Raw genomic sequence first — 24,031 nt, forward strand, 5'->3', positions numbered from 1 at the left:
GGATTTGGTTAGCCTTTTAACGATCACCCAAATGGTGTCAAGACCACCCATTGTCTTGGGCAACTTGGTTATGAAGTCCATTATTATCCGCTCCCACTTCCGCTCGGGTATCATTGGTTGTTGTAGTAAACATGAGGGCTTCTGGTTTTCTACCTTGACCATGGCGCAAGTAGGCACTTGCCCACATAGGTAGCGATTTCTGCCTTCATGTTTGGCCACTAATAAAGCTTCTTGAGATCCATGTACATCTTGTCTGAACCGGGATGAACGGAGTATCTGGTCTTGTGAGCTTTGTTCATTACGACGTATCTGTATCCGCCGAGTCTCGGCGTCCAGATCTGATTCATGAGATAATAAACTCAGTTACCCTTTACTTCTACGTTTTTTGTCCATTCCTCTTAAGGCTTCACCTACTACATTCTCGGGTTTCAAGGCTTCTAGCTTAGCCTCTTTGTTCTGCGTGGATGGGTGTGAATGGATAGTCATAGTTAATGACTTTACTCGGCGGCCAAAGTACTATTTTCGACTAAGGGCATCTATTACTACATTGGCCTTTCTAGGATGATAGCGAATCTAATCTCCGTAATCATTTAGTAGTTCTACCCATCGTCGTTACCTCTTGTTGAGTTCCTACTAGTCGAGGATGTGATGGAGACTCTTATGGTCCGTGAAGATTATGCACTTTGTCCCATAAAGATAGTGTCTCCAAATCTTCAGGGAAAACACTATTGTTCCCAGCTCAAGGTCGTGTGTTGTATAGTTTACCTCATGATACTCAAGTTGTCTTGAGACATAGGAAATGACCTTTCCTCATTGCATAAGTACACGACCTACCCCTTGCTTGGACGCATCGCAGTAAACCACAAAATCTCCCGTCCCTTCTGGGAGGGAAAAGATCGGGGCACTGCATAGGGCTTGCTTTGGTGTTTGGAAAGCAATTTATTGTTTCTCCTCCCAGTTGAAGGTTACACCTTTAGGATTCAAGGTGGTGGGTGGCTTTGCGATCTTGGAGAAGTTTTGTATGAACCTCCTGTAGTAGCCAAAAAGGAATAAGAATTGACGAAGTTTTGTTCAGGTTCTTGGTGCTTTCCAGTTCTCAATTGCTTTGATCTTCGAGGGATGCACATGAATTCCTTCCTCACTTACCACGTGACCTAGGAAGTCCACCTTTCGAATCCAAAATCCACATTTCGAAAACATCGCATACAACTTCTCCGCCTTAGTGTCTCCAAAACATGTCGTAGGTGTTGACTACTTTCTTCCTTACTTTATGAGTAGATTTGTATTTCATCGATGAATACTATCACGAATTTGTCAAAGTAAGGTCGGCATATACGGTTCATTAGATCCATAAACACCGCGGGCATGTTAGTCAATCCGAAGGGTATCACTATAAACTCGTAGTGATCGTAGCGAGTTCTGAATACAGTCTTTGGAACATCTTCCTCCTGGAGTCGCAGCTGATGGTACCTAGATCTTAGATAAATCTTTGAAAAATATTTTTCTCCCTGAAGTTGGTTGAACAGATCATTGATTTGAGGTAAATGATATCAGTTTTTGATGGTGAGTTTAATTAGTTCCCAGTAGTCTATGCACATGTGAAATGATCCATCCTTCTTCTTCACGAACAAGACCGATGCTTTTTCACCTTTTTGATCAATCTTTGAAATGTTTTTTTTCTAAGTTGTCTACAACCATCATAGTTTCATATATTCCATTACAAGGTAATGTTTCAAAAAAGAAATTACCATTAAAGAAAGCATTAATAGAACCATTTTCATTATTAAACGAAAATTTAAAACCTTGTTTATACAAACCATGAAATGAAATAATGTTTCTTATCATTTCTGACGAATAGAAAAAATTATTCAAATATAAACCTAACCCACTACTAGGCACTAAAGAGTCAACTCCAATCTTGGTGACAGGCGACGCTTTCCTATTCCCCATGATCAAGTTTATCTTCCCATGCTCCACATCCCTACTTTTTCTTAGACCCTGCAAATGAGAACAAATGTGAAAACCACATCTTGTATCGAGGACCCGAGACATAGCATGTAATGAGTTATTAGAATGAATAGTATAAATACCTGCGAAGGTGGGTTTTATCTTCCCATCCTTGATGTCTTGCAGTTACTTCAGGCAACGTCGTTTCCAATGCCCTTTCTCGTGGAAGTAGAAGCACTTTGCATCCTTCGGGTTGGAAGAGGGAGTAGCATGACCAGCTTTGGTTCCACTAGAAGAGGTACCAGTGTGAGAGTTTCTCTTACAGCTCTAAGAGGGAGCCTTACTCTTCTTTCCTTTTCCTTTCCCAATAGCCAAGACAGGGGACGCAGTAGTAGGAGTAGATGCAATAGATTTTCCTTTTAGACTACTTTTAGCAGTCCTTAGCAGGCCTTGAAGCTTGCTTAGAGTGACCTCCTCCTTGTTCATGGGATAGGTCATATGAAACTGGTCGTAGCAAGTGGGAAAGGAGTGTAGAATGATATATACGGCTAGCTCCTCATCAAAGTTGACATTCAACTTCAGCAAGTGGTCCACGGATCTTTGCATTTTCTGCAAGTAGGCAAGATGGACTCTCCATCCTTCATTTTGATAGTGATCAACACAGCGATGATCTTGTACCTTTCCTGCCTAGCACTTTGATGGTACCTTTCCATCAAATCTTGGTACATATCGTATGGATAATAGTCCTCATAGGACATTTGAAGTTCAGCAGTCATTGTTGCGAGCATGATGCAACGAACCTTCGTAGCATCTTGGTCATGAGTTTCGTATGCAACAATTTCCTCGGGAGTAGCAGTGGTGTCGTTAATCTCCTTCAGCTCCTTGTCGAGAACATACTCTTTGTCCTCGTATCGGGTGACCATGTGGATGTTGCGGATCCAATTGTTAAAATTGGACCCATCAAATATCACCCTCCCACAAAAGTTCATGAGTGAGAATGAGCCAGACGGGGTTGAGCCTGAAGCGTTGTTTTGAGTAGACATCTGAAAAAGAAAATAGACAAAGTTTAGATTAGATAAGAATCCCCAATTTAACACCCAAATGAGAAATTAGGGCTAGCACCCAACACAATTTTTTAGAATTTAGAAGAGGGATGTCATCATCTAATTGCAATTAATTTGAAGGTAGGTAAATGACGATTTACCAACTTCCACCATGAAAAATGAAAAAGAAAATTAAGTTTTAATTGAATTGAAATTCCTAGATTCTTTTGAGATTCAATGAACTTTTCAATGGCATGTTTAACTCTCGATACACCCTTCATGTTTGTGACTGGGATACAGAGGATCACAAACAAGGTATGAATAACCATGCAAATGTACTTGGTACTCTCCATGTCATTTACCACCTAATTAATGTGTCGGTTAACCACACATGCTCCATTGTTCTATGATAAACATCGAGCTACCCTTTTCCACCATTGCGAGTCCCAAATTAGTGTGTTGGTTATCCTGGTACACTCCACTAACGACTCTACAAGGTGCAAAGTGTAATTTCATGGAATAGCATCATTTTTACAATTCTCCTAAAGTAACTAAGATTGGGTATTTTTAAAAACATAGGTACTTTATATATCATTATTCTTATTAATGAGGAATTAGTTGCCATATCCTACCCGTTCGGCTAACGACCCTCCACTAATCAAGGAAGCGATGGGTGAGAGTGGACACCCATTAAAACACCATTTTATAGGACGTAACCTTATACCCCCTTTATAGATCGGCTTCCTGAATGAGACCTACTAACGGTAAGATTAGCTTATCTTATACATATATAATATTTAATCTAATAATATTATAATTCTATAAGGGTTAACTTTTAAACTGGTAAAATTCTAGGGTTTAGAATTTAAATATTTCGAAATTAAAACTATTAATCAAAAATTTAAATTCCAAAACATAAGGGAAAGTTTTGAAACTTTTCAAACATCTTATATATCAAATATAAAACATAATTAAATAATCTTATTATTAATCTTTATCACATAATTTGATACAATCATTCAATTTATGGCAAGATAATTCAAATCAAAAATACAAATAATTAATTTTATCTTATAAACAAGTAATTATCTTATTTATTGACAATTATCTTTCAATTGTACTAGGATAATCACTATCTTATTGAAAAAATCGAATTTTATCAGTCAAAAACATTTTTGGTAATTATCCCAATACAATTCTAGCCAAAATCTCGAAAAATCTACCAACAGACAAGCCGAATTGCTGAGTCACGGACTAGACTCGTCGAGTATCCCTGACTCGTCGAGATCATCACGTGACTCGATGATTTCATCAGACAGATGAAAATATTTCAACTTTTCAGCTTTGACAAATTTAGCTATACATCAAAAACAAAACAAAACGACCTAGGCTCTGATACCACTATTAGGATATGAGCAAAACATCAATCCTATGGTGCACATGCAAACCCTAAAGCTTTGGATCTAGTTTTTTCTAATTGTACATGCAATAATCATCCAAAGCTTATATACCCTAAAACTAGCATACCAAAATCAAAATCAACATTAAATAAGATTAAGAATGTTCCCTTTCAACTCAAGCTAGAAAATCCTTGCCTTGAGATGTTAGTATGACATAAGTAATACCTCTAATCGATCACAAACACCACAATCAATTGGAGAATGTTAAAAAGAGAGGAAGGAGACTCAGAAGTGGGCAGGCTATCCTTCTTAGGGTTTAGTGCCCGGTTTTGGGATGCCAAGGGTGTCCTCCAATCATTATCTTGAGGGAGATATCTCGAGGACTTTCTAGTTAAAGACCTTCCTCGAGACTCGTTCTCTCTCCTTGGTGAGGAAAAATACATAAATGCCCTATTGGGACAATTTCGAGCAATGTGACCAGCAGTACCACAGTTGAAACAAATTTATTTATTATTACTAGACCTGATACCGCCCTTATAAGATTTCATGCTCTTATCTACTTTTCTAACTTTCCCACATGTGCACGTGCAGGAGTTAGATTGTGTGATAGATGTAGAAGGTGTGGATGTACTAGTGTAAGATTTGGTAGGTTTCTCAAAAGCAACACCACATTTTTCAGAATTATCAGTTTTAGACATCATATCATCACAAACCAAAGTATCCGTCATAACATTAGACATAGACTCATCACAAATAAAAACACCAAACTTAGACACCAAATTATTTGACTCCAACTTCTCATCCCATTGCTTTCCATGGTTTACTGATACATCTGATGGGTTTGAGCCATAAGAACTTTCCTTGTGCACATGCAAACCCTAATGCTTGGATCTAGGTTTCTCTAATTGAACATGCATTGTATCCAAGGCTTACAATTCTAGATCTAGTGTAAACAATTGAATCTAATAATATGAAATCGGATCTAGAACAATACCTTGAGTTACTTTCTTGAAACTTCTTCTTCTTGGAGCTTAGAGTCACAATTGTCACTCCTCTAAAGGCTTACAAACACCAACTAGCAAGAGGTTGATCTTGAGAGAAAGAGGAGGATGAGAAATCGGCTCTAGGGTTTCTTAGCTTGCATTAGTGTCGATTTCCCTCACACTAGGGGTCTATTTATACTATGAGCTACTAGGGTTTCACCCTTAACCCTAATTGAATAACTTAGGCCCTAAGCAATCCAAAGATCCTCCTAGATATTAGGCTTGGACGATTTTTAGGTCTCCTAACCATAAAATCCGTCCACCCTCATATCCATAAGGATACATAGCCCAAAACACAACTATCACACATTTGACAGTTTATGCCCCTTTATTCAATTAACCTCTTTATGTCACCAAATTAATTCTCAATTAATATATGACTTATATTAATCAAATAATATATTAATCACATAATATATTAACAATAATATCTCTTCTCTCTTTACAAATCATCCTGTCAAGTTGCTATGGCGAAGGCAACCCAAAAGGACCATGCACAACCGGGTCAAGTACTTACCAAATATAGTTACAACCGTAGACACTAATCCAACAGTCTCCCACTTGGATAAGTCTAGTAACTATATATGCAAACACAATCCGATTACCAATCGTAGCTCTCAAAGATGTTGTCAAACTCTGATCTTATCACTATCATGTCCTTTAGATAAGGGATCGTATAGTCCTCCGTTTAGGTATTATGCGGACAATCTCATGGAACTTATTGTCCAACAGTTGGTTTCTCGATCTCATATTCATTTGACATAGAAATTAATTGAACACATCAAGTCATTCCTGACCGGGCCCAACACATAAGTCAAATCAAATCATTGAGGGGCCCTCATATCGCTTTTACCCTCTTAGGATAAAAGTAACAGATAAACTTCGACTTATATGCATTTACTATTTACTAATCAACTACACACAACAATGCATTTTATGACATCAATTTACTGATGCCGTTTTGCATTGTCAATGTACAACCAATTAATAAACAAGAAACCATATATCTTGGTTTTAAAACCATATGATATTATCATCATGCGATCACTTGTGTCACATTCGATAAAGTGATTCCAGCAAGCACAGGTTTATTCCAATGCTCAAAACTTGTTCATAAGCACTCATGAACGTTGCAGCAAACCTTTGCTATGTCTAATACCTTTTAGAAAATCTACAAACCAATTCATGACAATCTTCATTCATACCTACTTCCAACATATGAACGATTGTGGACCATTCGAATAATTCGATTATTCTTAATAACTCAATTATTTATGAAGTCAAAACATGCAAAGTGAAACAATAGTTAAAGAATTAATATAAGACAGTAGCTTTACTCATAAATAATACTCCTTTATTTAATCATCAAATGTCAATTACATTTATCTATTACATGTTTCCAATCTATCTAATCTAAACTAATATCATCTTTCAGCCCAATGCTCCTAGCGTGCTGCCAATACTTATCCCTACTCAGTCCCTTTGTAAGCGGATCTGCTGGGTTATCCTCTAACGATACCCTCTTAAATATGAGGTGTCCTTCTTCTACTCGATGTCTAATAAAATGATATTTTTTGTCGATATGCTGAGATCTACCATGATCCCTCGGTTCCTTTGGTCAAGGCAACCGCTCCCTCAGTATCACAGAAAATTTCCATAGAATCCTTTATAGCAGGCACAACTCCAAGATCATCAATGAAGTTCTTCAACCACATCGCCTCTTTTGACGCTTCGCTCGCTGCAATGTACTCTGATTCGCACGTTGAATCGGCTACGGTTTCTTGCTTGGAACTTTTCCAAGTCACTGCTCCTCCATTAAGGGGAAAGACCCAGCCCGACTGCGAATGGTCGTTGTCCTTATCAGTCTGGAAGCTGGCATCACTATACCCTCGCACCTTTAAGTCATCACTCCCTCCGAGGACTAAGAACCATTCCTTGGTCCTCTGAAGGTACTTAAGTATATTCTTAACCATAATCCAATGAGCTCTACCAGGATTCCCTTGATATCTACTGACCATGCTCAAAGCAAAGGCCACATCAAGGCGAGTAAAATTCATAGCATACATGATTGAGCCAACTGTGGAAGCGTTGGGTACTTAGCTCATCTCATCTATCTCGGCTTCTGTACTCGGACTTTGAGTCTTACTCAATATGGCATTACTTTGTATCGGTAGTTCCCCATTCTTCGATGTGACAACCCGATATTTCAACTCTTTGTAACGACCAAAATGGGTCAAGTATTGTAACCACTTCTGAGTAATAAAATTTACTTTCATAATAAAATGTACAAATAAGTTCTATTTAATTTCCTTCTATGATTAAATGTCTTTGAACCATGATCGTACGTGAAAAGAACGCCCAAATCCGACTTCATATAGCGAAGTTATGATTTTTCCAAGTTCGGCTTAGCAACAGACAGCTAAAAACCCGAATCGGAAATCGAGCGACTTTTGGCCGGAATGACCTAAACGAGAATCGAAGGTCTCGACATTAGTATTCTAGCGGTAAAAAGTCTGGCAAAAACCGACATCAGATAAAGAAGTTATGAATTTTCAAAGAAATTCCTTAAACACGATGGGTTTTTAATAAATAATAAAAAAATAATTTCGGAATTTGCCGACGGAGTCTAAACGAAAGTTGTAGAGCGTAGTCTCACCTACGCGAGGATATAAAGACCATCGAAAACGGAGTTCGTATGAAGAAGATATGAATTTTTGAAGTTTATTAAATAAATAAATTATTTATTTTAATCAAAATTCGGATATTATCCGAAGGGGAGTCAGCGTCCTCATCCGAGGTACGCGCTGCGTACCCCTGTACGCCCAGCGTAACCGAGAGGATTGGCCTCTGATTGTCCACGTCGCACTATCCGAGGAATCCGACCCGTCCGAAGCTCCGACCCGTCCGACCCGCCGTCCCATCCGACCCGCCGTCCCATCCGACCCGCGTACCCAGCAACCCGTCCCAGTCGAGGCTTCGGTCATGCATGACGTACGCGTACGCACTGCGTACGAGCGTACGCCCCGCGTACCGAGGCAGACCAGCCTTACTATAAATAGGATGCGAGGGCTTCCAAGAAAAGGGCTCATTTCTCTCCTCTCTCTCACAACCTTGCCTCGTTTTCCGTGTCCGTTCAAACCCGAAGCTCTGGTCTTTTTGGCTCAAGTCCCGAAGGTCGATTTTACTCCCGAGATTCCCAAGAATCCCGAGGAAAATCCGTTTCCCGAGACGAAACTCTGCCCGGTTTTCCATCTCGTTATCTTCAAACTTTCAAGTGAGTTTCATACCCCTTAATCAACCTTTTTAAATATTCTAAATGCTTTTATATGCTTTCAAGGGGGGGATTACAAGTAAAACACACGAGTATTATCGTGTGTTACATAAAGAAACTCTTTTATATGCTGTTATATATTCAAATCACATGCGATTTATAAACCTTTAAGGAACTTATATATATATATATATATATATATATATATATATATATATATATATATATATAACATATGTTAAAATAGCATTCTATCTTTTGAAATATAAATTTGTTGAAATGCATGTATAAACTAAACTTTTCTTAGATTATTCTTGTCTATCTTAGACTCTACACCAAAAATCTATGTTTTCATAATCAAGTGATTTCTTTTCTAGGTATTTCTAAACAAACAAGACACACTTTTAGAAAACTATAATAGGTATAGTTTTACGAACATATTTCTAACTCTTATGTACTAGGAACATGAATTTCAAGAAGTTTACTTTCGTATACAAGAACAAACGTAACATTTTAACAAGTAGATCTGTTTTTATACCACGGTTTTGTGAGACACTAACTTCATGTACGTTCGAGTACACATTTCAAGTCCTGTATTATATACCAGAATCCCTTGGAGGGGGAGCATGGTGTTTGTGTATAGATCTATACGGGCTTGACAACCCGCGCCCTGACTGTTAGCTGCAGTCCACCGTTTGGGGTGACAAACGTCATAACATTCCAACGCCTGAAGAACGTTGTGTATAGGCATTCCGAGTCAATGGTATGTTTATAAAACTCACAAGGGGTATTAAAAATGCATTGATTTACAAGGTTTTCAAACTCATTGGTTATTTTACATTTACATACATTTTGGAAACAAACATTGGTCTTGAGTGAAGGCTACTTTTATACTAGTAGAAAATATAGGATTTTCTAAACACAAACAAACAAAGATAAAACATTTCATTTCATTCAAACATTGTCACTTAAATACTTATGAAATTCACCAGCTTAAATGCTGATCTACTCTTTCAAAATTATTTGTATCTCCCAGGAAATCAGTAATTTCAGGTATTCATTTCGCTTTTGATGAATGGATGTTGCGGCGCCAGTTTAATCTCGTATTTTGACATCATATTGTAATTGAGTTTTGAACATGTAACTTTTGAAAAATGTAAACTTTCAGTTATATATATGATGGTTGTATTGCTTTCTTTACTATGTATTCATTTGTTACGTTACCACATGAAGTCATCCGCCCCCGAACGTTTCCGCCGTTCAGGTTTGGGGGTGTGACAGATTGGTATCAGAGCAATGTTTATAGTGAACTAAGTATATCGAACCACATAAGATATACAAACTATAAATGCTTAAGGGACTAATACTCTCTGACAAAACAAATTTTCTTTTTACACTTAAGCAGCATTTCGTTCAACTTAAATTGATAGTTCATTTAAGTACAATTACATGCATACCACAAAATATTTTCATGTTATACAACTATACAAGTATTTAGAAAAGTTGACACTACGATTGAGACTCGATATATGTAATCAGATTTTGGACAAATATAGCGTGATCAAGTATATTTGCCCAAGATTGGACCAACGTATATCGAGGAATGATCGAAGTAAGCAACAAGTCAAACCTTACCAAACCATTATAAGAATCAAACACAAGAATTTAAATACTATAGGAGTATTTGCTATCTAAACTAGTTTAACTTACATGTTTTACATGTTCCGACTTTATTCAATTCTTATAACCCTATTTCTCGTACAGTCAAATGGCTGGATTTCACCACCCTGGCGACCCCTACTTTCCCAACCAAGGCAACGGAGGATGGATCGAAGATGATCCCGAAGAGGACGAGGAACCCATAGAAGTGGGTGATGACTCCGGTACCGACTCAGAGCCGGAAGTTATCGATCCACCACCCATTCAACCTCCCGTCTTCGTAAGGAACTTTCAAGGACCGACTCCCGTTTGGGGAAGTCACCTCCACCATTGGAGCCAACAGCAGAACCTACGCCCTCCCTACGACATGTGCCGGGACTTCTATGATGTCCGCGGCGGAGGTTTGGCTGATCGAGCACTCCCGGTAATGGTGGGTAAGTTAGCCAATCAGTCCTATCAGTCTGGAGTTCAAGCTAGCCGACTCCGGGATATCAATGTGGAAGTGCAGGTTCACACTTCTGACATCCGTAGGCTGGACAAGATGCAAGACAACGCTCAATTCCAAACCGAAGCATTTCAAGCGCAAATGATTGCAGCCCTCGCCGAACTAAGGGAACAACAAGCCGCTTTCGATAGGCGTCTAATTGAGTCAAAGCAATCAGATGCGGAGTCAAGCTCCAAGCGCAACCTTCGACGCAAGTAGTGCTTGTCAAGGACTCAAATTTTGTTATAGCTTAGGACCACGGCTAAAAGTCTTTAAATTTCTCGAACTTTGTAATCAGAGACCCTTTTAGGGGTCAAATTTTCATGATCGTTGTAACAACTTTTATATTAATATAAGTGGCACTATTACTACTATGTTAAGTATTTCGTTCGAACCTTGAATGGTCTTTGTGAACCCAAATACTCGTTTCACACCTTCAGTCTTACAAATAACTTTCATTCTTCTATTTTAAGACTCATACTATCATCTGTTGTTGAACTATAGAGATTTAGTTCCTGAGACACATACATTTTCTATTCTATGAAATTCTTATCCTTGTCTTTTCAACCTATAGTTGAAGGATGCCTCCGCGTAGGAATCCAAGGCGAAACAACGGTGAGGAAGCACCTATACCACCACCACCTCCACCACCCCAATTTGATGCTGTTATGTTTCAAGCAGCAGTCACCGCAGCGGTAGCAGCTGCCATGTCACAGATCAATAACTCGAGTACTAATGGCTCGGGATCTGGCACACACCCATCCAACCATGGCAAGAGTCATGGACCACCTCGAGAATGCACCTATAAGGACTTCACTAATGCCAAGCCCCGAATGTTTTATGGTATTGGTGGTGTGATGGCCCTGAGGCAGTGGATTGAAAGGACGGAGGCAGTCTTTGAAATCTGCTCCTGTCCTGAGCACAGCAAGGTCAAATTTGCAACTTTCACCCTTCTCGATAAAGCTTTAACTTGGTGGAATGGCCACGTTAAAGTACTTACCCTAATCGTGGCAAACTCCATAAGCTGGGAGAGCTTGAAGGCCAAGATGATGAGAGAATACTGCCCATGGGGAGAAATTCAAAAGCTTGAACACGAGCTATGGACTCTCGGAATGGTGGGTACCGACATCGCTACTTATACCAACAGATTCTGCGAGCTGGCAATCGTTTGTCCAGATATGATTGCTCCCGAGAGCAAGAAAATAGAAAGGTACATCTGGGGACTGACACCCTAAATGCGGTCAAGCGTGTTAGCTTCTAAATCTGACACCTTTGAAAGTGCTAAGGAACTGGCACAATCTCTGATCAACTACGGAGGTCATCAGAACTCAACCACTTCTGCACCAGCACCATAGAAAGGAAACAACAACAACAACAACTACAACAACAACAACAACCATGTCAGGAAGAGAGCGTGGATTAAAGGGAACGGTGGGTCTTCCCAAGAATCCGCAAAGAAACAACTGGTTTCAGTGAATGCTGCCACTGTACCTGCTACAACCCCTACAAATACCTACCCAACAAAGCCTTATATAGGTAACCTCCCAAAATGCACCAAATACAATTACCACCACCATGGACCTTGTCAAGAAATGCAGTGCGCCAACTGCAACAGGAAAGGACACACAGCCCGTTTCTGCAAGGAAACCGCGAAGCCGATCACTCAAGTTCCCGGTGCGGGTGTAGGGCAGGCTTGCTACGGTTGTGGCGAGGTGGGCCACTACAAGAGGAACTGTCCTAAGGCAGCAGGCACCGGAGGTGTGGGACGAGTTTTGGCAATAGGCCACGACAAAGCTGTAGCTGACCCAACTATAGTTGCTGGTACGTTCCTTCTCGATAATTCATACGCATGCATATTATTCGATAGTGGAGCGGAGAGAAGCTTCGTGAGTCAAAACTTTATTCATTTACTTAAACCTAAACCTAGCAAGTTAGAAAAATCATTCACTATAGAAATGGCCAAAGGAAAAACCGAAAACACAAATTGCATATACATGGGCTGTACGTTAACATTAGACGGCCATTCTTTCCCAATCAACCTCATGTCGGTTCAAATTAAAAGTTTCGACGTCATAGTCGGCATTGATTGGTTGAGTCTTCTTCGCGCCGACATCATGTGCTTTGAGAAAGCAGTCCGTCTTAACCTCCCTAACAACGAAACATTAGTTATCTACGGCGACAAATCTAGTACAAACCTTCGCATCATTTCGTGCATCCAAGCTCGAAAGTGCTTGCGGAAGGATTGTCGAGCATTCCTAGCGCACATCGTCGATACAAGTCAAGAACTAAAGGACATCAAGAGCATCTCGGTAGTATGAGACTTTCCCGATATCTTTCCAAAAGAACTACCAGGATTACCACCGCAACGCCAAGTCGAGTTCAGAATCGACTTAATTCCAGGAGCTACCCCAGTAGCGAAGTCGCCTTATCGTCTTGCACCAGCAGGGATGCAGGAACTTTCCATTCAACTTAATGAACTCCTTCACAAAGGATTCATAAGACCAAGTTTCTCACCTTGGGGAGCACCGGTCTTGTTTGTAAAGAAGAAAGACGGATCGTTCCGTATGTGCATCGACTACAGAGAACTGAACAAACTTACTGTCAAGAACCGCTATCCTCTACCCCGTATCGACGACCTATTCGATCAACTTCAAGGGTCGAACTACTTCTCCAAAATAGATCTACGATCCGGATATCACCAATTACGAGTTCTAGAGGGGGACATTCCAAAGACAGCTTTCCGAACTCGTTATGGACACTACGAATTCGTGGTGATGCCGTTCGGATTAACCAATCCACCAGCAGTATTTATGGACCTAATGAATAGGGTATGCCGCCCTTACTTGGATCAGTTCGTCATCGTCTTTATTGATGATATACTTATCTACTCTCGAAGTGAGGAAGAGCATAGTCAGCACCTACGAAAAGTCCTAGAAACACTGCAAACGGAGAAACTCTATGCGAAGTTCTCTAAATGTGAATTTTGGATTCGAAGAGTCGAATTTTTAGGTCACGTTGTTAGCGAGAAAGGTATACACGTGGACCCCTCCAAAATTAAGGCCATCGAGAACTGGTCGGCACCAAAGACACCTACAGAAATTTGTCAATTTCTAGGTCTAGCTGGCTACTATCGCAGATTCATAAAGAACTTTTCGAGCATTGCGAAACCTCTTACTACATTAACCCAGAAAGGTGTGGCCTTTGACTGGGAAACGAAACAAGAGAAGGCATTCCAGACACTAAAGCAGGCCTTGTGCACCGCACCGATACTATCCCTCCCCGAAGGGATAGAAGACTTCGTAGTGTATTACGATGCGTCAAATCAAGGACTTGGTTGTGTTCTTATGCAGAGAGGGAAGGTTATAGCTTATGCCTCCCGACAGCTTAAGACACACGAAGTGAACTATACGACACACGATCTTGAGTTAGGAGCAGTGGTATTTGCTCTGAAGATCTGGAGGCACTACTTATACGGAACAAAGAGTACTATTTTCACCGATCACAAGAGCCTTCAACACATTTTTGATCAAAAGGAACTCAACATGCGACAACGACGATGAGTCGAGTTACTGAATGACTACGAATGCGAAATTCGTTATCATCCTGGCAAGGCCAACGTAGTAGCCGACACCCTCAGTCGAAAGGAATACACTGGTCGGAGGGTCAAATCTCTGACCATGACTATCCATTCCCACTTATCCACACAAATTAAGGAAGCACAAATGGAAGCTTTGCAACCTGAAAATGTGGCAGGTGAATCCCTGCGAGGAATGGAGAAGAATCTAGAAGTCAAGGGTGGCGGAGCCTACTATCTCATGGACCGAATCTGGACCCCAAAACATGGTGGTTTCAGAAACGTAGTCATGACTGAGGCCCACAACTCAAGATATTCCGTTCACCCGGGTTCAGATAAAATGTATCTAGATCTTAAGAAACTGTACTGGTGGCCTAACATGAAAGCAGAAATTGCTACCTTCGTGAGTAAATGTCTTACTTGCGCTAAGGTTAAGGTCGAGTATCAGAAACCGTCAGGATTACTACAACAGCCAGAGATACCAGAATGGAAATGGGAGCGGATTACTATGGACTTCATAACCAAGTTACCCAAGACGACAAGTGGACTCGATACCATATGGGTCATTGTCGACAGACTTACCAAATCCGCGCATTTCCTACCCATCAAAGAGACTGACAAAATGGAGAAGCTTACAAGAACTTACTTACGGGAAGTAGTGCGACTGCATGGTGTTCCGATATCCATTATCTCCGATCGAGATAGTAGATTCACTTCAAGGTTCTGGCAGTCACTACAAAGTTCCCTGGGAACTAGGCTGGACATGAGTACAGCCTACCACCCACAGACAGACGGACAAAGTGAGAGAACAATACAAACTTTAGAAGACATGCTGAGAGCCTGCGTGATTGACTTTGGAAAGGCATGGCATATGCATTTACCCCTTGTCGAATTTTCATACAACAATAGTTATCATACAAGCATAAGGGCTGCTCCGTTTGAAGACCTCTATGGTCGAAAGTGCAGATCCCCTCTGTGCTGGACTGAAGTTGGCGATACCCAGTTAGCTAGAGGAAGAGTTCCTGAAAGCACTCTCACCGGTCCGGAGATCATACGTGAAACAACAGAGAAGATCGTTCAGATTCGTGAACGATTGAAAGCCTCAAGAGACCGACAGAAAAGCTACGCTGACCAAAGGAGGAAACCTTTGGAATTCCAGGTAGGAGACCACGTCTTATTAAAGGTCTCACCGTGGAAGGGTTTAATACGATTTGGAAAGCGTGGGAAACTAAATCCAAGATACATAGGGCCTTTCGAGATTCTAGCCAGAATCGGCCCTGTGGCTTACAAGCTTAACCTACCGCGCGAACTTAGTAACATCCATCCAACCTTCCACGTCTCAAACTTGAAAAAGTGTCTGTCCGAAGAGACTCTTGTTATTCCACTCGATGAGATCGAGATCAACGAGAGCCTCAACTTTGTGGAAGAACCAGTAGAAATCATGGACCGAGAGGTCAAACAAACAAAACAAAGTCGCATACCCATCGTGAAGGTTCGCTGGAACGCCAAGCGGGGACCTGAATTCACATGGGAACGCGAAGATCAGATGAAAAAAAAGTACCCTCATCTCTTTCATGTTCACTAGTATCTTTACTACTTTAAATTTCGGGACGAAATTCTCTCTAACGGGGGGATGATGTGACAACCCGATATTTCAACTCTTTGTAACGACCAAAATGGGTCAAGTATTGTAACCACTTCTGAGTAATAAAATTTACTTTCATAATAAAATGTACAAATAAGTTCTATTTAATTTCCTTCTATGATTAAATGTCTTTGAACCATGATCGTACGTGAAAAGAACGCCCAAATCCGACTTCATATAGCGAAGTTATGATTTTTCCAAGTTCGGCTTAGCAACAGACAGCTAAAAACCCGAATCGGAAATCGAGCGACTTTTGGCCGGAATGACCTAAACGAGAATCGAAGGTCTCGGCATTAGTATTCCAGCGGTAAAAAGTCTGGCAAAAACCGACATCAGATAAAGAAGTTATGAATTTTCAAAGAAATTCCTTAAACACGATGGGTTTTTAATAAATAATAAAAAAATAATTTCGGAATTTGCCGACGGAGTCTAAACGAAAGTTGTAGAGCGTAGTCTCACCTACGCGAGGATATAAAGACCATCGAAAACGGAGTTCGTATGAAGAAGATATGAATTTTTGAAGTTTATTAAATAAATTAATTATTTATTTTAATCAAAATTCGGATATTATCCGAAGGGGAGTCAGCGTCCTCATCCGAGGTACGCGCTGCGTACCCCTGTACGCCCAGCGTAACCGAGAGGATTGGCCTCTGATCGTCCACGTCGCACTATCCGAGGAATCCGACCCGTCCGACCCGTCCGAAGCTCCGACCCGTCCGACCCGCCGTCCCATCCGACCCGCCGTCCCATCCGACCCGCGTACCCAGCAACCCGTCCCATCCGAAGCCGAGGCAGTCGAGGCTTCGGTCATGCATGACGTACGCGTACGCGCTGCGTACGAGCGTACGCCCCGCGTACCGAGGCAGACCAGCCTTACTATAAATAGGATGCGAGGGCTTCCAAGAAAAGGGCTCATTTCTCTCCTCTCTCTCACAACCTTGCCTCGTTTTCCGTGTCCGTTCAAACCCGAAGCTCTGGTCTTTTTGGCTCAAGTCCCGAAGGTCGATTTTACTCCCGAGATTCCCGACAATCCCGAGGAAAATCCGTTTCCCGAGACGAAACTCTGCCTGGTTTTCCATCTCGTTATCTTCAAACTTTCAAGTGAGTTTCATACCCCTTAATCAACCTTTTTAAATATTCTAAATGCTTTTATATGCTTTCAAGGGGGGGATTACAAGTAAAACACACGAGTATTATCGTGTGTTACATAAAGAAACTCTTTTATATGCTGTTATATATTCAAATCACATGCGATTTATAAACCTTTAAGGAACTTTTATATATATATATATATATATATATATATATATATATATAACATATGTTAAAATAGCATTCTATCTTTTGAAATATAAATTTGTTGAAATGCATGTATAAACTAAACTTGTCTTAGATTATTCTTGTCTATCTTAGACTCTACACCAAAAATCTATGTTTTCATAATCAAGTGATTTCTTTTCTAGGTATTTCTAAACAAACAAGACACACTTTTAGAAAACTATAATAGGTATAGTTTTACAAACAGATTTCTAACTCTTATGTACTAGGAACATGAATTTCAAGAAGTTTACTTTCGTATACAAGAACAAACGTAACATTTTAACAAGTAGATCTGTTTTTATACCACGGTTTTGTGAGACACTAACTTCATGTACGTTCGAGTACACATTTCAAGTCCTGTATTATATACCAGAATCCCTTAGAGGGGGAGCATGGTGTTTGTGTATAGATCTATACGGGCTTGACAACCCGCGCCCTGACTGTTAGCTGCAGTCCACCGTTTAGGGTGACAAACATCATAACATTCCAATGCCTGAAGAACGTTGTGTATAGGCATTCCGAGTCAATAGTATGGTTATAAAACTCACAAGGGGTATTAAAAATGCATTGATTTACAAGGTTTTCAAACTCATTGGTTATTTTACATTTACATACATTTTGGAAACAAACATTGGTCTTGAGTGAAGGCTACTTTTATACTAGTAGAAAATATAGGATTTTCTAAACACAAACAAACAAAGATAAAACATTTCATTTCATTCAAACATTGTCACTTAAATACTTATGAAATTCACCAGCTTAAATGTTGATCTACTCTTTCAAAATTACTTGTATGTCCCAGGAAATTAGTAATTTCAGGTATTCATTTCGCTTTTGATGAAGGGATGTTGCGGCGCCAGTTTAATCTCGTATTTTGACATCATATTGTAATTGAGTTTTGAACATGTAACTTTTGACAAATGTAAACTTTCAGTTGTATATATGATGGTTGTATTGCTTTCTTTACTATGTATTCATTTGTTACGTTACCACATGAAGTCATCCGCCCCCGAACGTTTCCGCCGTTCAGGTTTGGGGGTGTGACATTCGAGTTTTCCATACTAAAACGTTTTAGTTCCTTATCCAAGTAAGTATTCTGACTAAGTCCTATTAGTCTCTTACTTCTTTCTCTCACTATCCTTTTTCCCAAAATATAGGAAGCCTCTCCAAGGTCCTTCATAGCGAAGCACTTCCCGAGCCAGGACTTAACCACCTGCAAGGTCGGGATGTCGTTTCCTATGAGTATTATGTCATCGACATACAAAACGAGAAAGCTAACTATACTCCCACTGTCCTTGACATATACACATGATTCATCTTCTCTTCGTACATATCCAAACTCTTTGACTTTCTCATCGAAGCAAAGATTCCATCTGCGAGATGCTTGCCTAAGTCCATAAATGGACTTCTTAAGCTTGCACACTCTATTGGGATGCTTCGGATCGACAAAACCCTCTGGCTGAGCCATGTAAACATCCTCAGCCAACTTCCCATGAAGGAAAGCGGTCTTGACATCCATCTGGCATATCTCATAATCATGAACTACTGCAATGGCCATCATCACCCTAATAGACTTTATTTTAGCAACTGTGGGGAAGGTCTCATCATAGTCAACTTCGGGAGTTTGAGTAAAGCCCTTCGCAACCAGTCGTGCCTTATTTGTATGCACATTCCCATCCACGTCGGTCTTCTTCTTGAAGATCAATTTGCACCCAACCGTCTTACATCCGGGCACATTGTCAACCAAATTCCAAACCTTGTTGTCATACATGGACTAAATCTTGCTGTCCATTGCCTCTTTCCATTTTGTAGACTCTGGGCCTGTCATGGCTTCCTTATAGCTATTAGGTTCATCTAGATTTATTAGTGTACCATCACTAATATACGTATCCCCTTCGGTAGTAATATGAAAACCATAAAACTGGGGTTGAACTCTAACTCTTTCGGAACGTCTAAGAGGTAAGGAATCGTCAATTGGTTCAACTGGAGTTTCCTCCTCGGGTTGAGCGCCAGCGTTAGAGGTTCCTTCATCGCTCGATTCTTGAATCTCTTCAAGATCGATTTGCCTCCCACTGTCTCCTTGGCTTATGAGTTTTCGCTCTCAGAAAACCCCTCTCCTCGCAACGAAGACAACATTGTCACTCGGTCTATAGAAGAGATATCCAAAGGATCTCTGTGGGTAGCCGATGAAAATACACTGCTCACTATGAGGTTCGAGCTTGTCGTGAGTTTCTCGTCTGACGAAAACTTCATAGCCCCAAACCTTGATATTTTCGAACGAGGGAGCTTTTCCTGTCCATATCTCGTGAGGTGTTTTGGAAACTTTCTTTGTAGGGACTCAGTTAAGGATATGGGCGGCAGTCTCTAAGGCATACCCCCAGAATGAGATAGGTAGTGAAGCACGACTCATCATTGAACGAACCATGTCTAACAGGGTTCGATTGTGCCTTTCTCCCACACCATTCAATTGTGGTGTCCTAGGTGGCGTCAATTCCGAAACTATTCCGCATTCCTTGAGATAGTCGTGGAATTCAAGACTTAGGTACTCTCCTCCTCGATCAGATCGAAGCATCTTGATTTTCCTGCCCAATTGATTCTCCACTTCATGTTTGAACTCTTTGAACTTTTCAAACGTTTCTGACTTGTGCTTGATTAAGTAAATATACCCATATCTACTATAATCATCGGTGAAAGTCACGTAGAAGCGGTTCCCATCCTTTGTGGTGGATCTAAAGGGCCCACACACATCGGTGTGTATGAGATCCAATAAACCCCCACCGCTCTCACAAGTTCCAGTGAAGGGTGACTTGGTCATCTTTCCAAGTAAACAAGATTCGCATGTGTCATCCTCCCTAAGGTCGAATTACTCCAACACTCCATCCTTTTGGAGTTGGGCTATGCGCTTCTTGTTGACATGTCCAAGACGACAATGCCACAAGGATGTTGTATCCATACTATTGGAAGAATCCATGCACAACACATCATTTGCTAGGTTATCTATAACCATAACAGTTTCATAAATTCCATTATAAGGCATTGCATCAAAATATAAAACATCATTTAGATAAGCATAAATCGAACCATTCTCATTATTAAACGAATATCTAAATCCTTGTCTAAATAAACCATGAAATGGAATGATGTTTCTTGCCATATCTGGCGAGTTGCAACAATCACTTAAATCTAAATTCAATTCATTACTAAGCACTAGATAATACACCCCAATCTTGGTCACAGACGACGTTCTTCTGTTCCCCATGATTAGATTTATTCTTCCACGCTCCACATCCCTATTTCTTCCTAGTCCCTACAAATCGGAACAAATGTGGTAACCACATCCTGTATAAAGAACCCAAGAAATAGCATGAGATGAATCATTAGATTTAATTGTGTAAATACATGCGAAAGATGGCTTGATCTTTCCATCCTTGATGGCTTCCAGATATTCCTGGCAACTTCTCTTCCAATGCCCTATTTTGTGGCAATGATGGCACTCTACCTCCTTTGGGTTTGGATTGGGCTTAGCAGGGTCAACCTTGGTCCCACTAGAAAAGGAACCATCATGGTACTTTCCCTTGCGGTGGTTCTTCGATGAGTCCCTCCTCTTCTTGCCCCTTCCCTGCCCAATAGCCAAAACAGGAGCAGCGGGTGGATTGGGAGTTGGTGCAACAGACTTGTCCTTGAGGTTGCTCTCAGAAGCCCTTGGAGTTTTCTTCGGGTGACCTCTTCCTTGTTCATATGGAAGGTCATCCTAAATTGGTTGTAGCATGAGGGAAAGGAGTGAAGAAGAATGTCGATAGCCAAATCTTCCCTAAAGTTGACATTCAACTTGCGGAGATGATCAACATACCTTTGCATCTTTTGCAAATGCACGGTTAGAGACTCTCCACTTCCCATTTTAGCAGTGATCATATTCGTTATGATCTCATAGCGCTCTTGCCTAGCGCTTTGGTGATATCTCTCCATCAAGTCTAGATGCATCTCATAAGGATACATGTCCTCATAGGACCTTTGGAATTCGGAGTTCATCGTGGCTATCATGATGCAATGGAGTTTCGTTGCATCACGCTCATGGGTCTCAAAGATAGCCATTTGTTCGGGAGTAGCAGTTTCTGGATTGATCTTCTTGAGCTTCTCGTCGAGAACATACTCTTTGTCCTCGTAAAGCGCGATTTTGCGAATGTATCTTATCCCTTCACTAAAGTTTGATCCATCGAAAGTCACTTTTTGACAAAGGCTCATTAGTGTGAATGAGCTAGCAGCAGCATTGTTCGCGTTGGACATCTACAAATAGAAAGGTACAAAGTTTGATTAGAGTTAAGTCCCTAATTAACACCAAAAATAAAATTAGGGCTACGACCCAACAAAATTATCTACACATTAGAAAAGGGATACCGTAATCCAATATGCAAATAATTTGGAGGTAAGTGAATGACGATTCACTGATTCTTCACCATGAAAAACATAAGCTTTAAGTTTTAAATGTATTGATAATTCCTAGATTTCTTTGAGATACATTGAACTTTTCAATGGCATGTTTAAATCTCGATATTCCCCTCTAGTTTGTGATTGGGATACCAAGGATCAACAAACGGGTGTGAATAACCATGCAAATCTACATGGTGCCTTCATTGTTACAATCACCTATTCGATGTGCCGTTAAACCACACACGCTCCACCGAACTATGAAAAACAATGAATCACCCTTTTCCACCTTTGCTTAGAATCAATTAGTGTGCCGGTTAACCACACACACTCCACTAACATCTTAACAAGGGTGCAAAGTGTAACTTCATGGGATTGCATCAATTCACTTTTCCTAAAGTAACTAAGATTGGGAATTTTATGAAACATGTTCAATTACTTTATATAGATTCATTATACTTATTAATGAGAAAAGGTTTGCCCTATCCTGCCCGTTCGGCTAACGACCCTCCACCAGTCAAGCAAGCGGTGGGTATGAGTGTACACCCATTAAGCGCCATTTTATAGGCAGCAACCTTATACCCACCTTATAGACTGGCTTCATGAATGAGGCCTACTAACGGTGAGACTAACACTTTAACTCATACATACATACATATATATATATATATATATATATATATATATATACATATATATATATTAAGTTTGTAATCATATAATAGTACAGTGTTAAATTTTAAACTTGTAAAATTCTAGGGTTTGAAATTTAAATTATTCAAATTAAACTTTTAATCACAAACTTAAATTTCAAAACTTGAGGACAAGGTTTAAACTTTTCAAAACATAAGGATCAAATAGCAAATTATATAAATCAACTAATTAGATTATCTCAATTTGATCTTATTCAATATTACTTGCAATACAATTCACGAATTCAATTCAAATAATCAATTATTATCATATAAGGAAATTATTATTCAACTAATTGGTAATTATCTTTTGTTTGGTGAAGAATATACTCATATATATGATTAAAATCGGATTTTAATGACCCAAAATAGTTAAGGAAAGTATCCTCAAGTAAAACAGCAAGAAATCCCGAAACTAGCTCCTTCTGACGCTCGAACTCACTGAGTTCCTCTATGGACTCAATGTGTTGGAGCTACTCGCCGAGTCCATAGTGGAACTCGCCGAGTTCATCAGACAGAATCACAAAAATTGAATTTTTTAAGCAACAAGAAATCAACCAATGCATAAATTCAATAGAAATCAATCAAAGCTTTGATACCACTGATGGGTTTGAGACATAAGAACTTTCTTATGTGCACATACAAACCCTAATGGTTGGATCTAGGTTTCTCTAATTAAACATGCATTGTATCCAAGGCTTACAATTCTAGATCTAGTGTAAACAATTGAATCTAATCATATGAAATCAGATCTAGAACAATAACTTGAGTTACTTGCTTGAAACTTCTTCTTCTTGGAGCTTAGAGTCATAATTGTCACTCCTCTAATGGCTTACAAACACCAACTAGCAAGAGGATGATCATGAGAGAAAGAGGAGGGTGAAGAATCGGCTCTAGGGTTTCTTAGCTCGCATGAGTGCCAATTTCCCTCACACTAGGGGTCTATTTATACTATGAGCTACTAGGGTTTCACCCTTAACCCTAATTGAATAACTTAGGCCCTAAGCAATCCAAAGATCCTCCTAGACATTAGGCTTGTACGATTTTCAGGTATCCTAACCCTAAAATCCATCCACCCTCATATCCATAAGGATACATAGCCCAAAACACAACTATCACACATTTGACAGTTTATGCACCTTTATTCAATTAACCTCTTTAAGTCACCAAATTAATTCTCAATTAATATGTGACTTATATTAATAAAATAATATATTACTCTCATAATATATTAACAATAATATCTCTTCTCTCTTTACAAATCATCCTATCAAGTTGTTATGGCGAAGGCAACCTAAAAGCACTATGCACAACCGGGTCAAGTACTTACCAAATATAGTTACAGCCTTAGACACTAATCCAACAACATTTTCATTTGAAGTAGAAAAGTTAGTATCCAAAACCCTAGCACTAGGTTCTGTTGCCTGTTCAGCAGCTGGTTTACCATAAATCATGTATGGTTCTCTATCAATCTCTTTTTGCGTCAAAGGAGTAGAAATATAGTTGTGATTAAATGGAGGACACTCTC

The sequence above is a fragment of the Lactuca serriola genome, chromosome 8 (assembly GCF_051521515.1).
Source record: "Lactuca serriola cultivar US96UC23 chromosome 8, Lser_US96UC23_V15, whole genome shotgun sequence".
Lineage (NCBI taxonomy): Eukaryota > Viridiplantae > Streptophyta > Magnoliopsida > Asterales > Asteraceae > Lactuca > Lactuca serriola.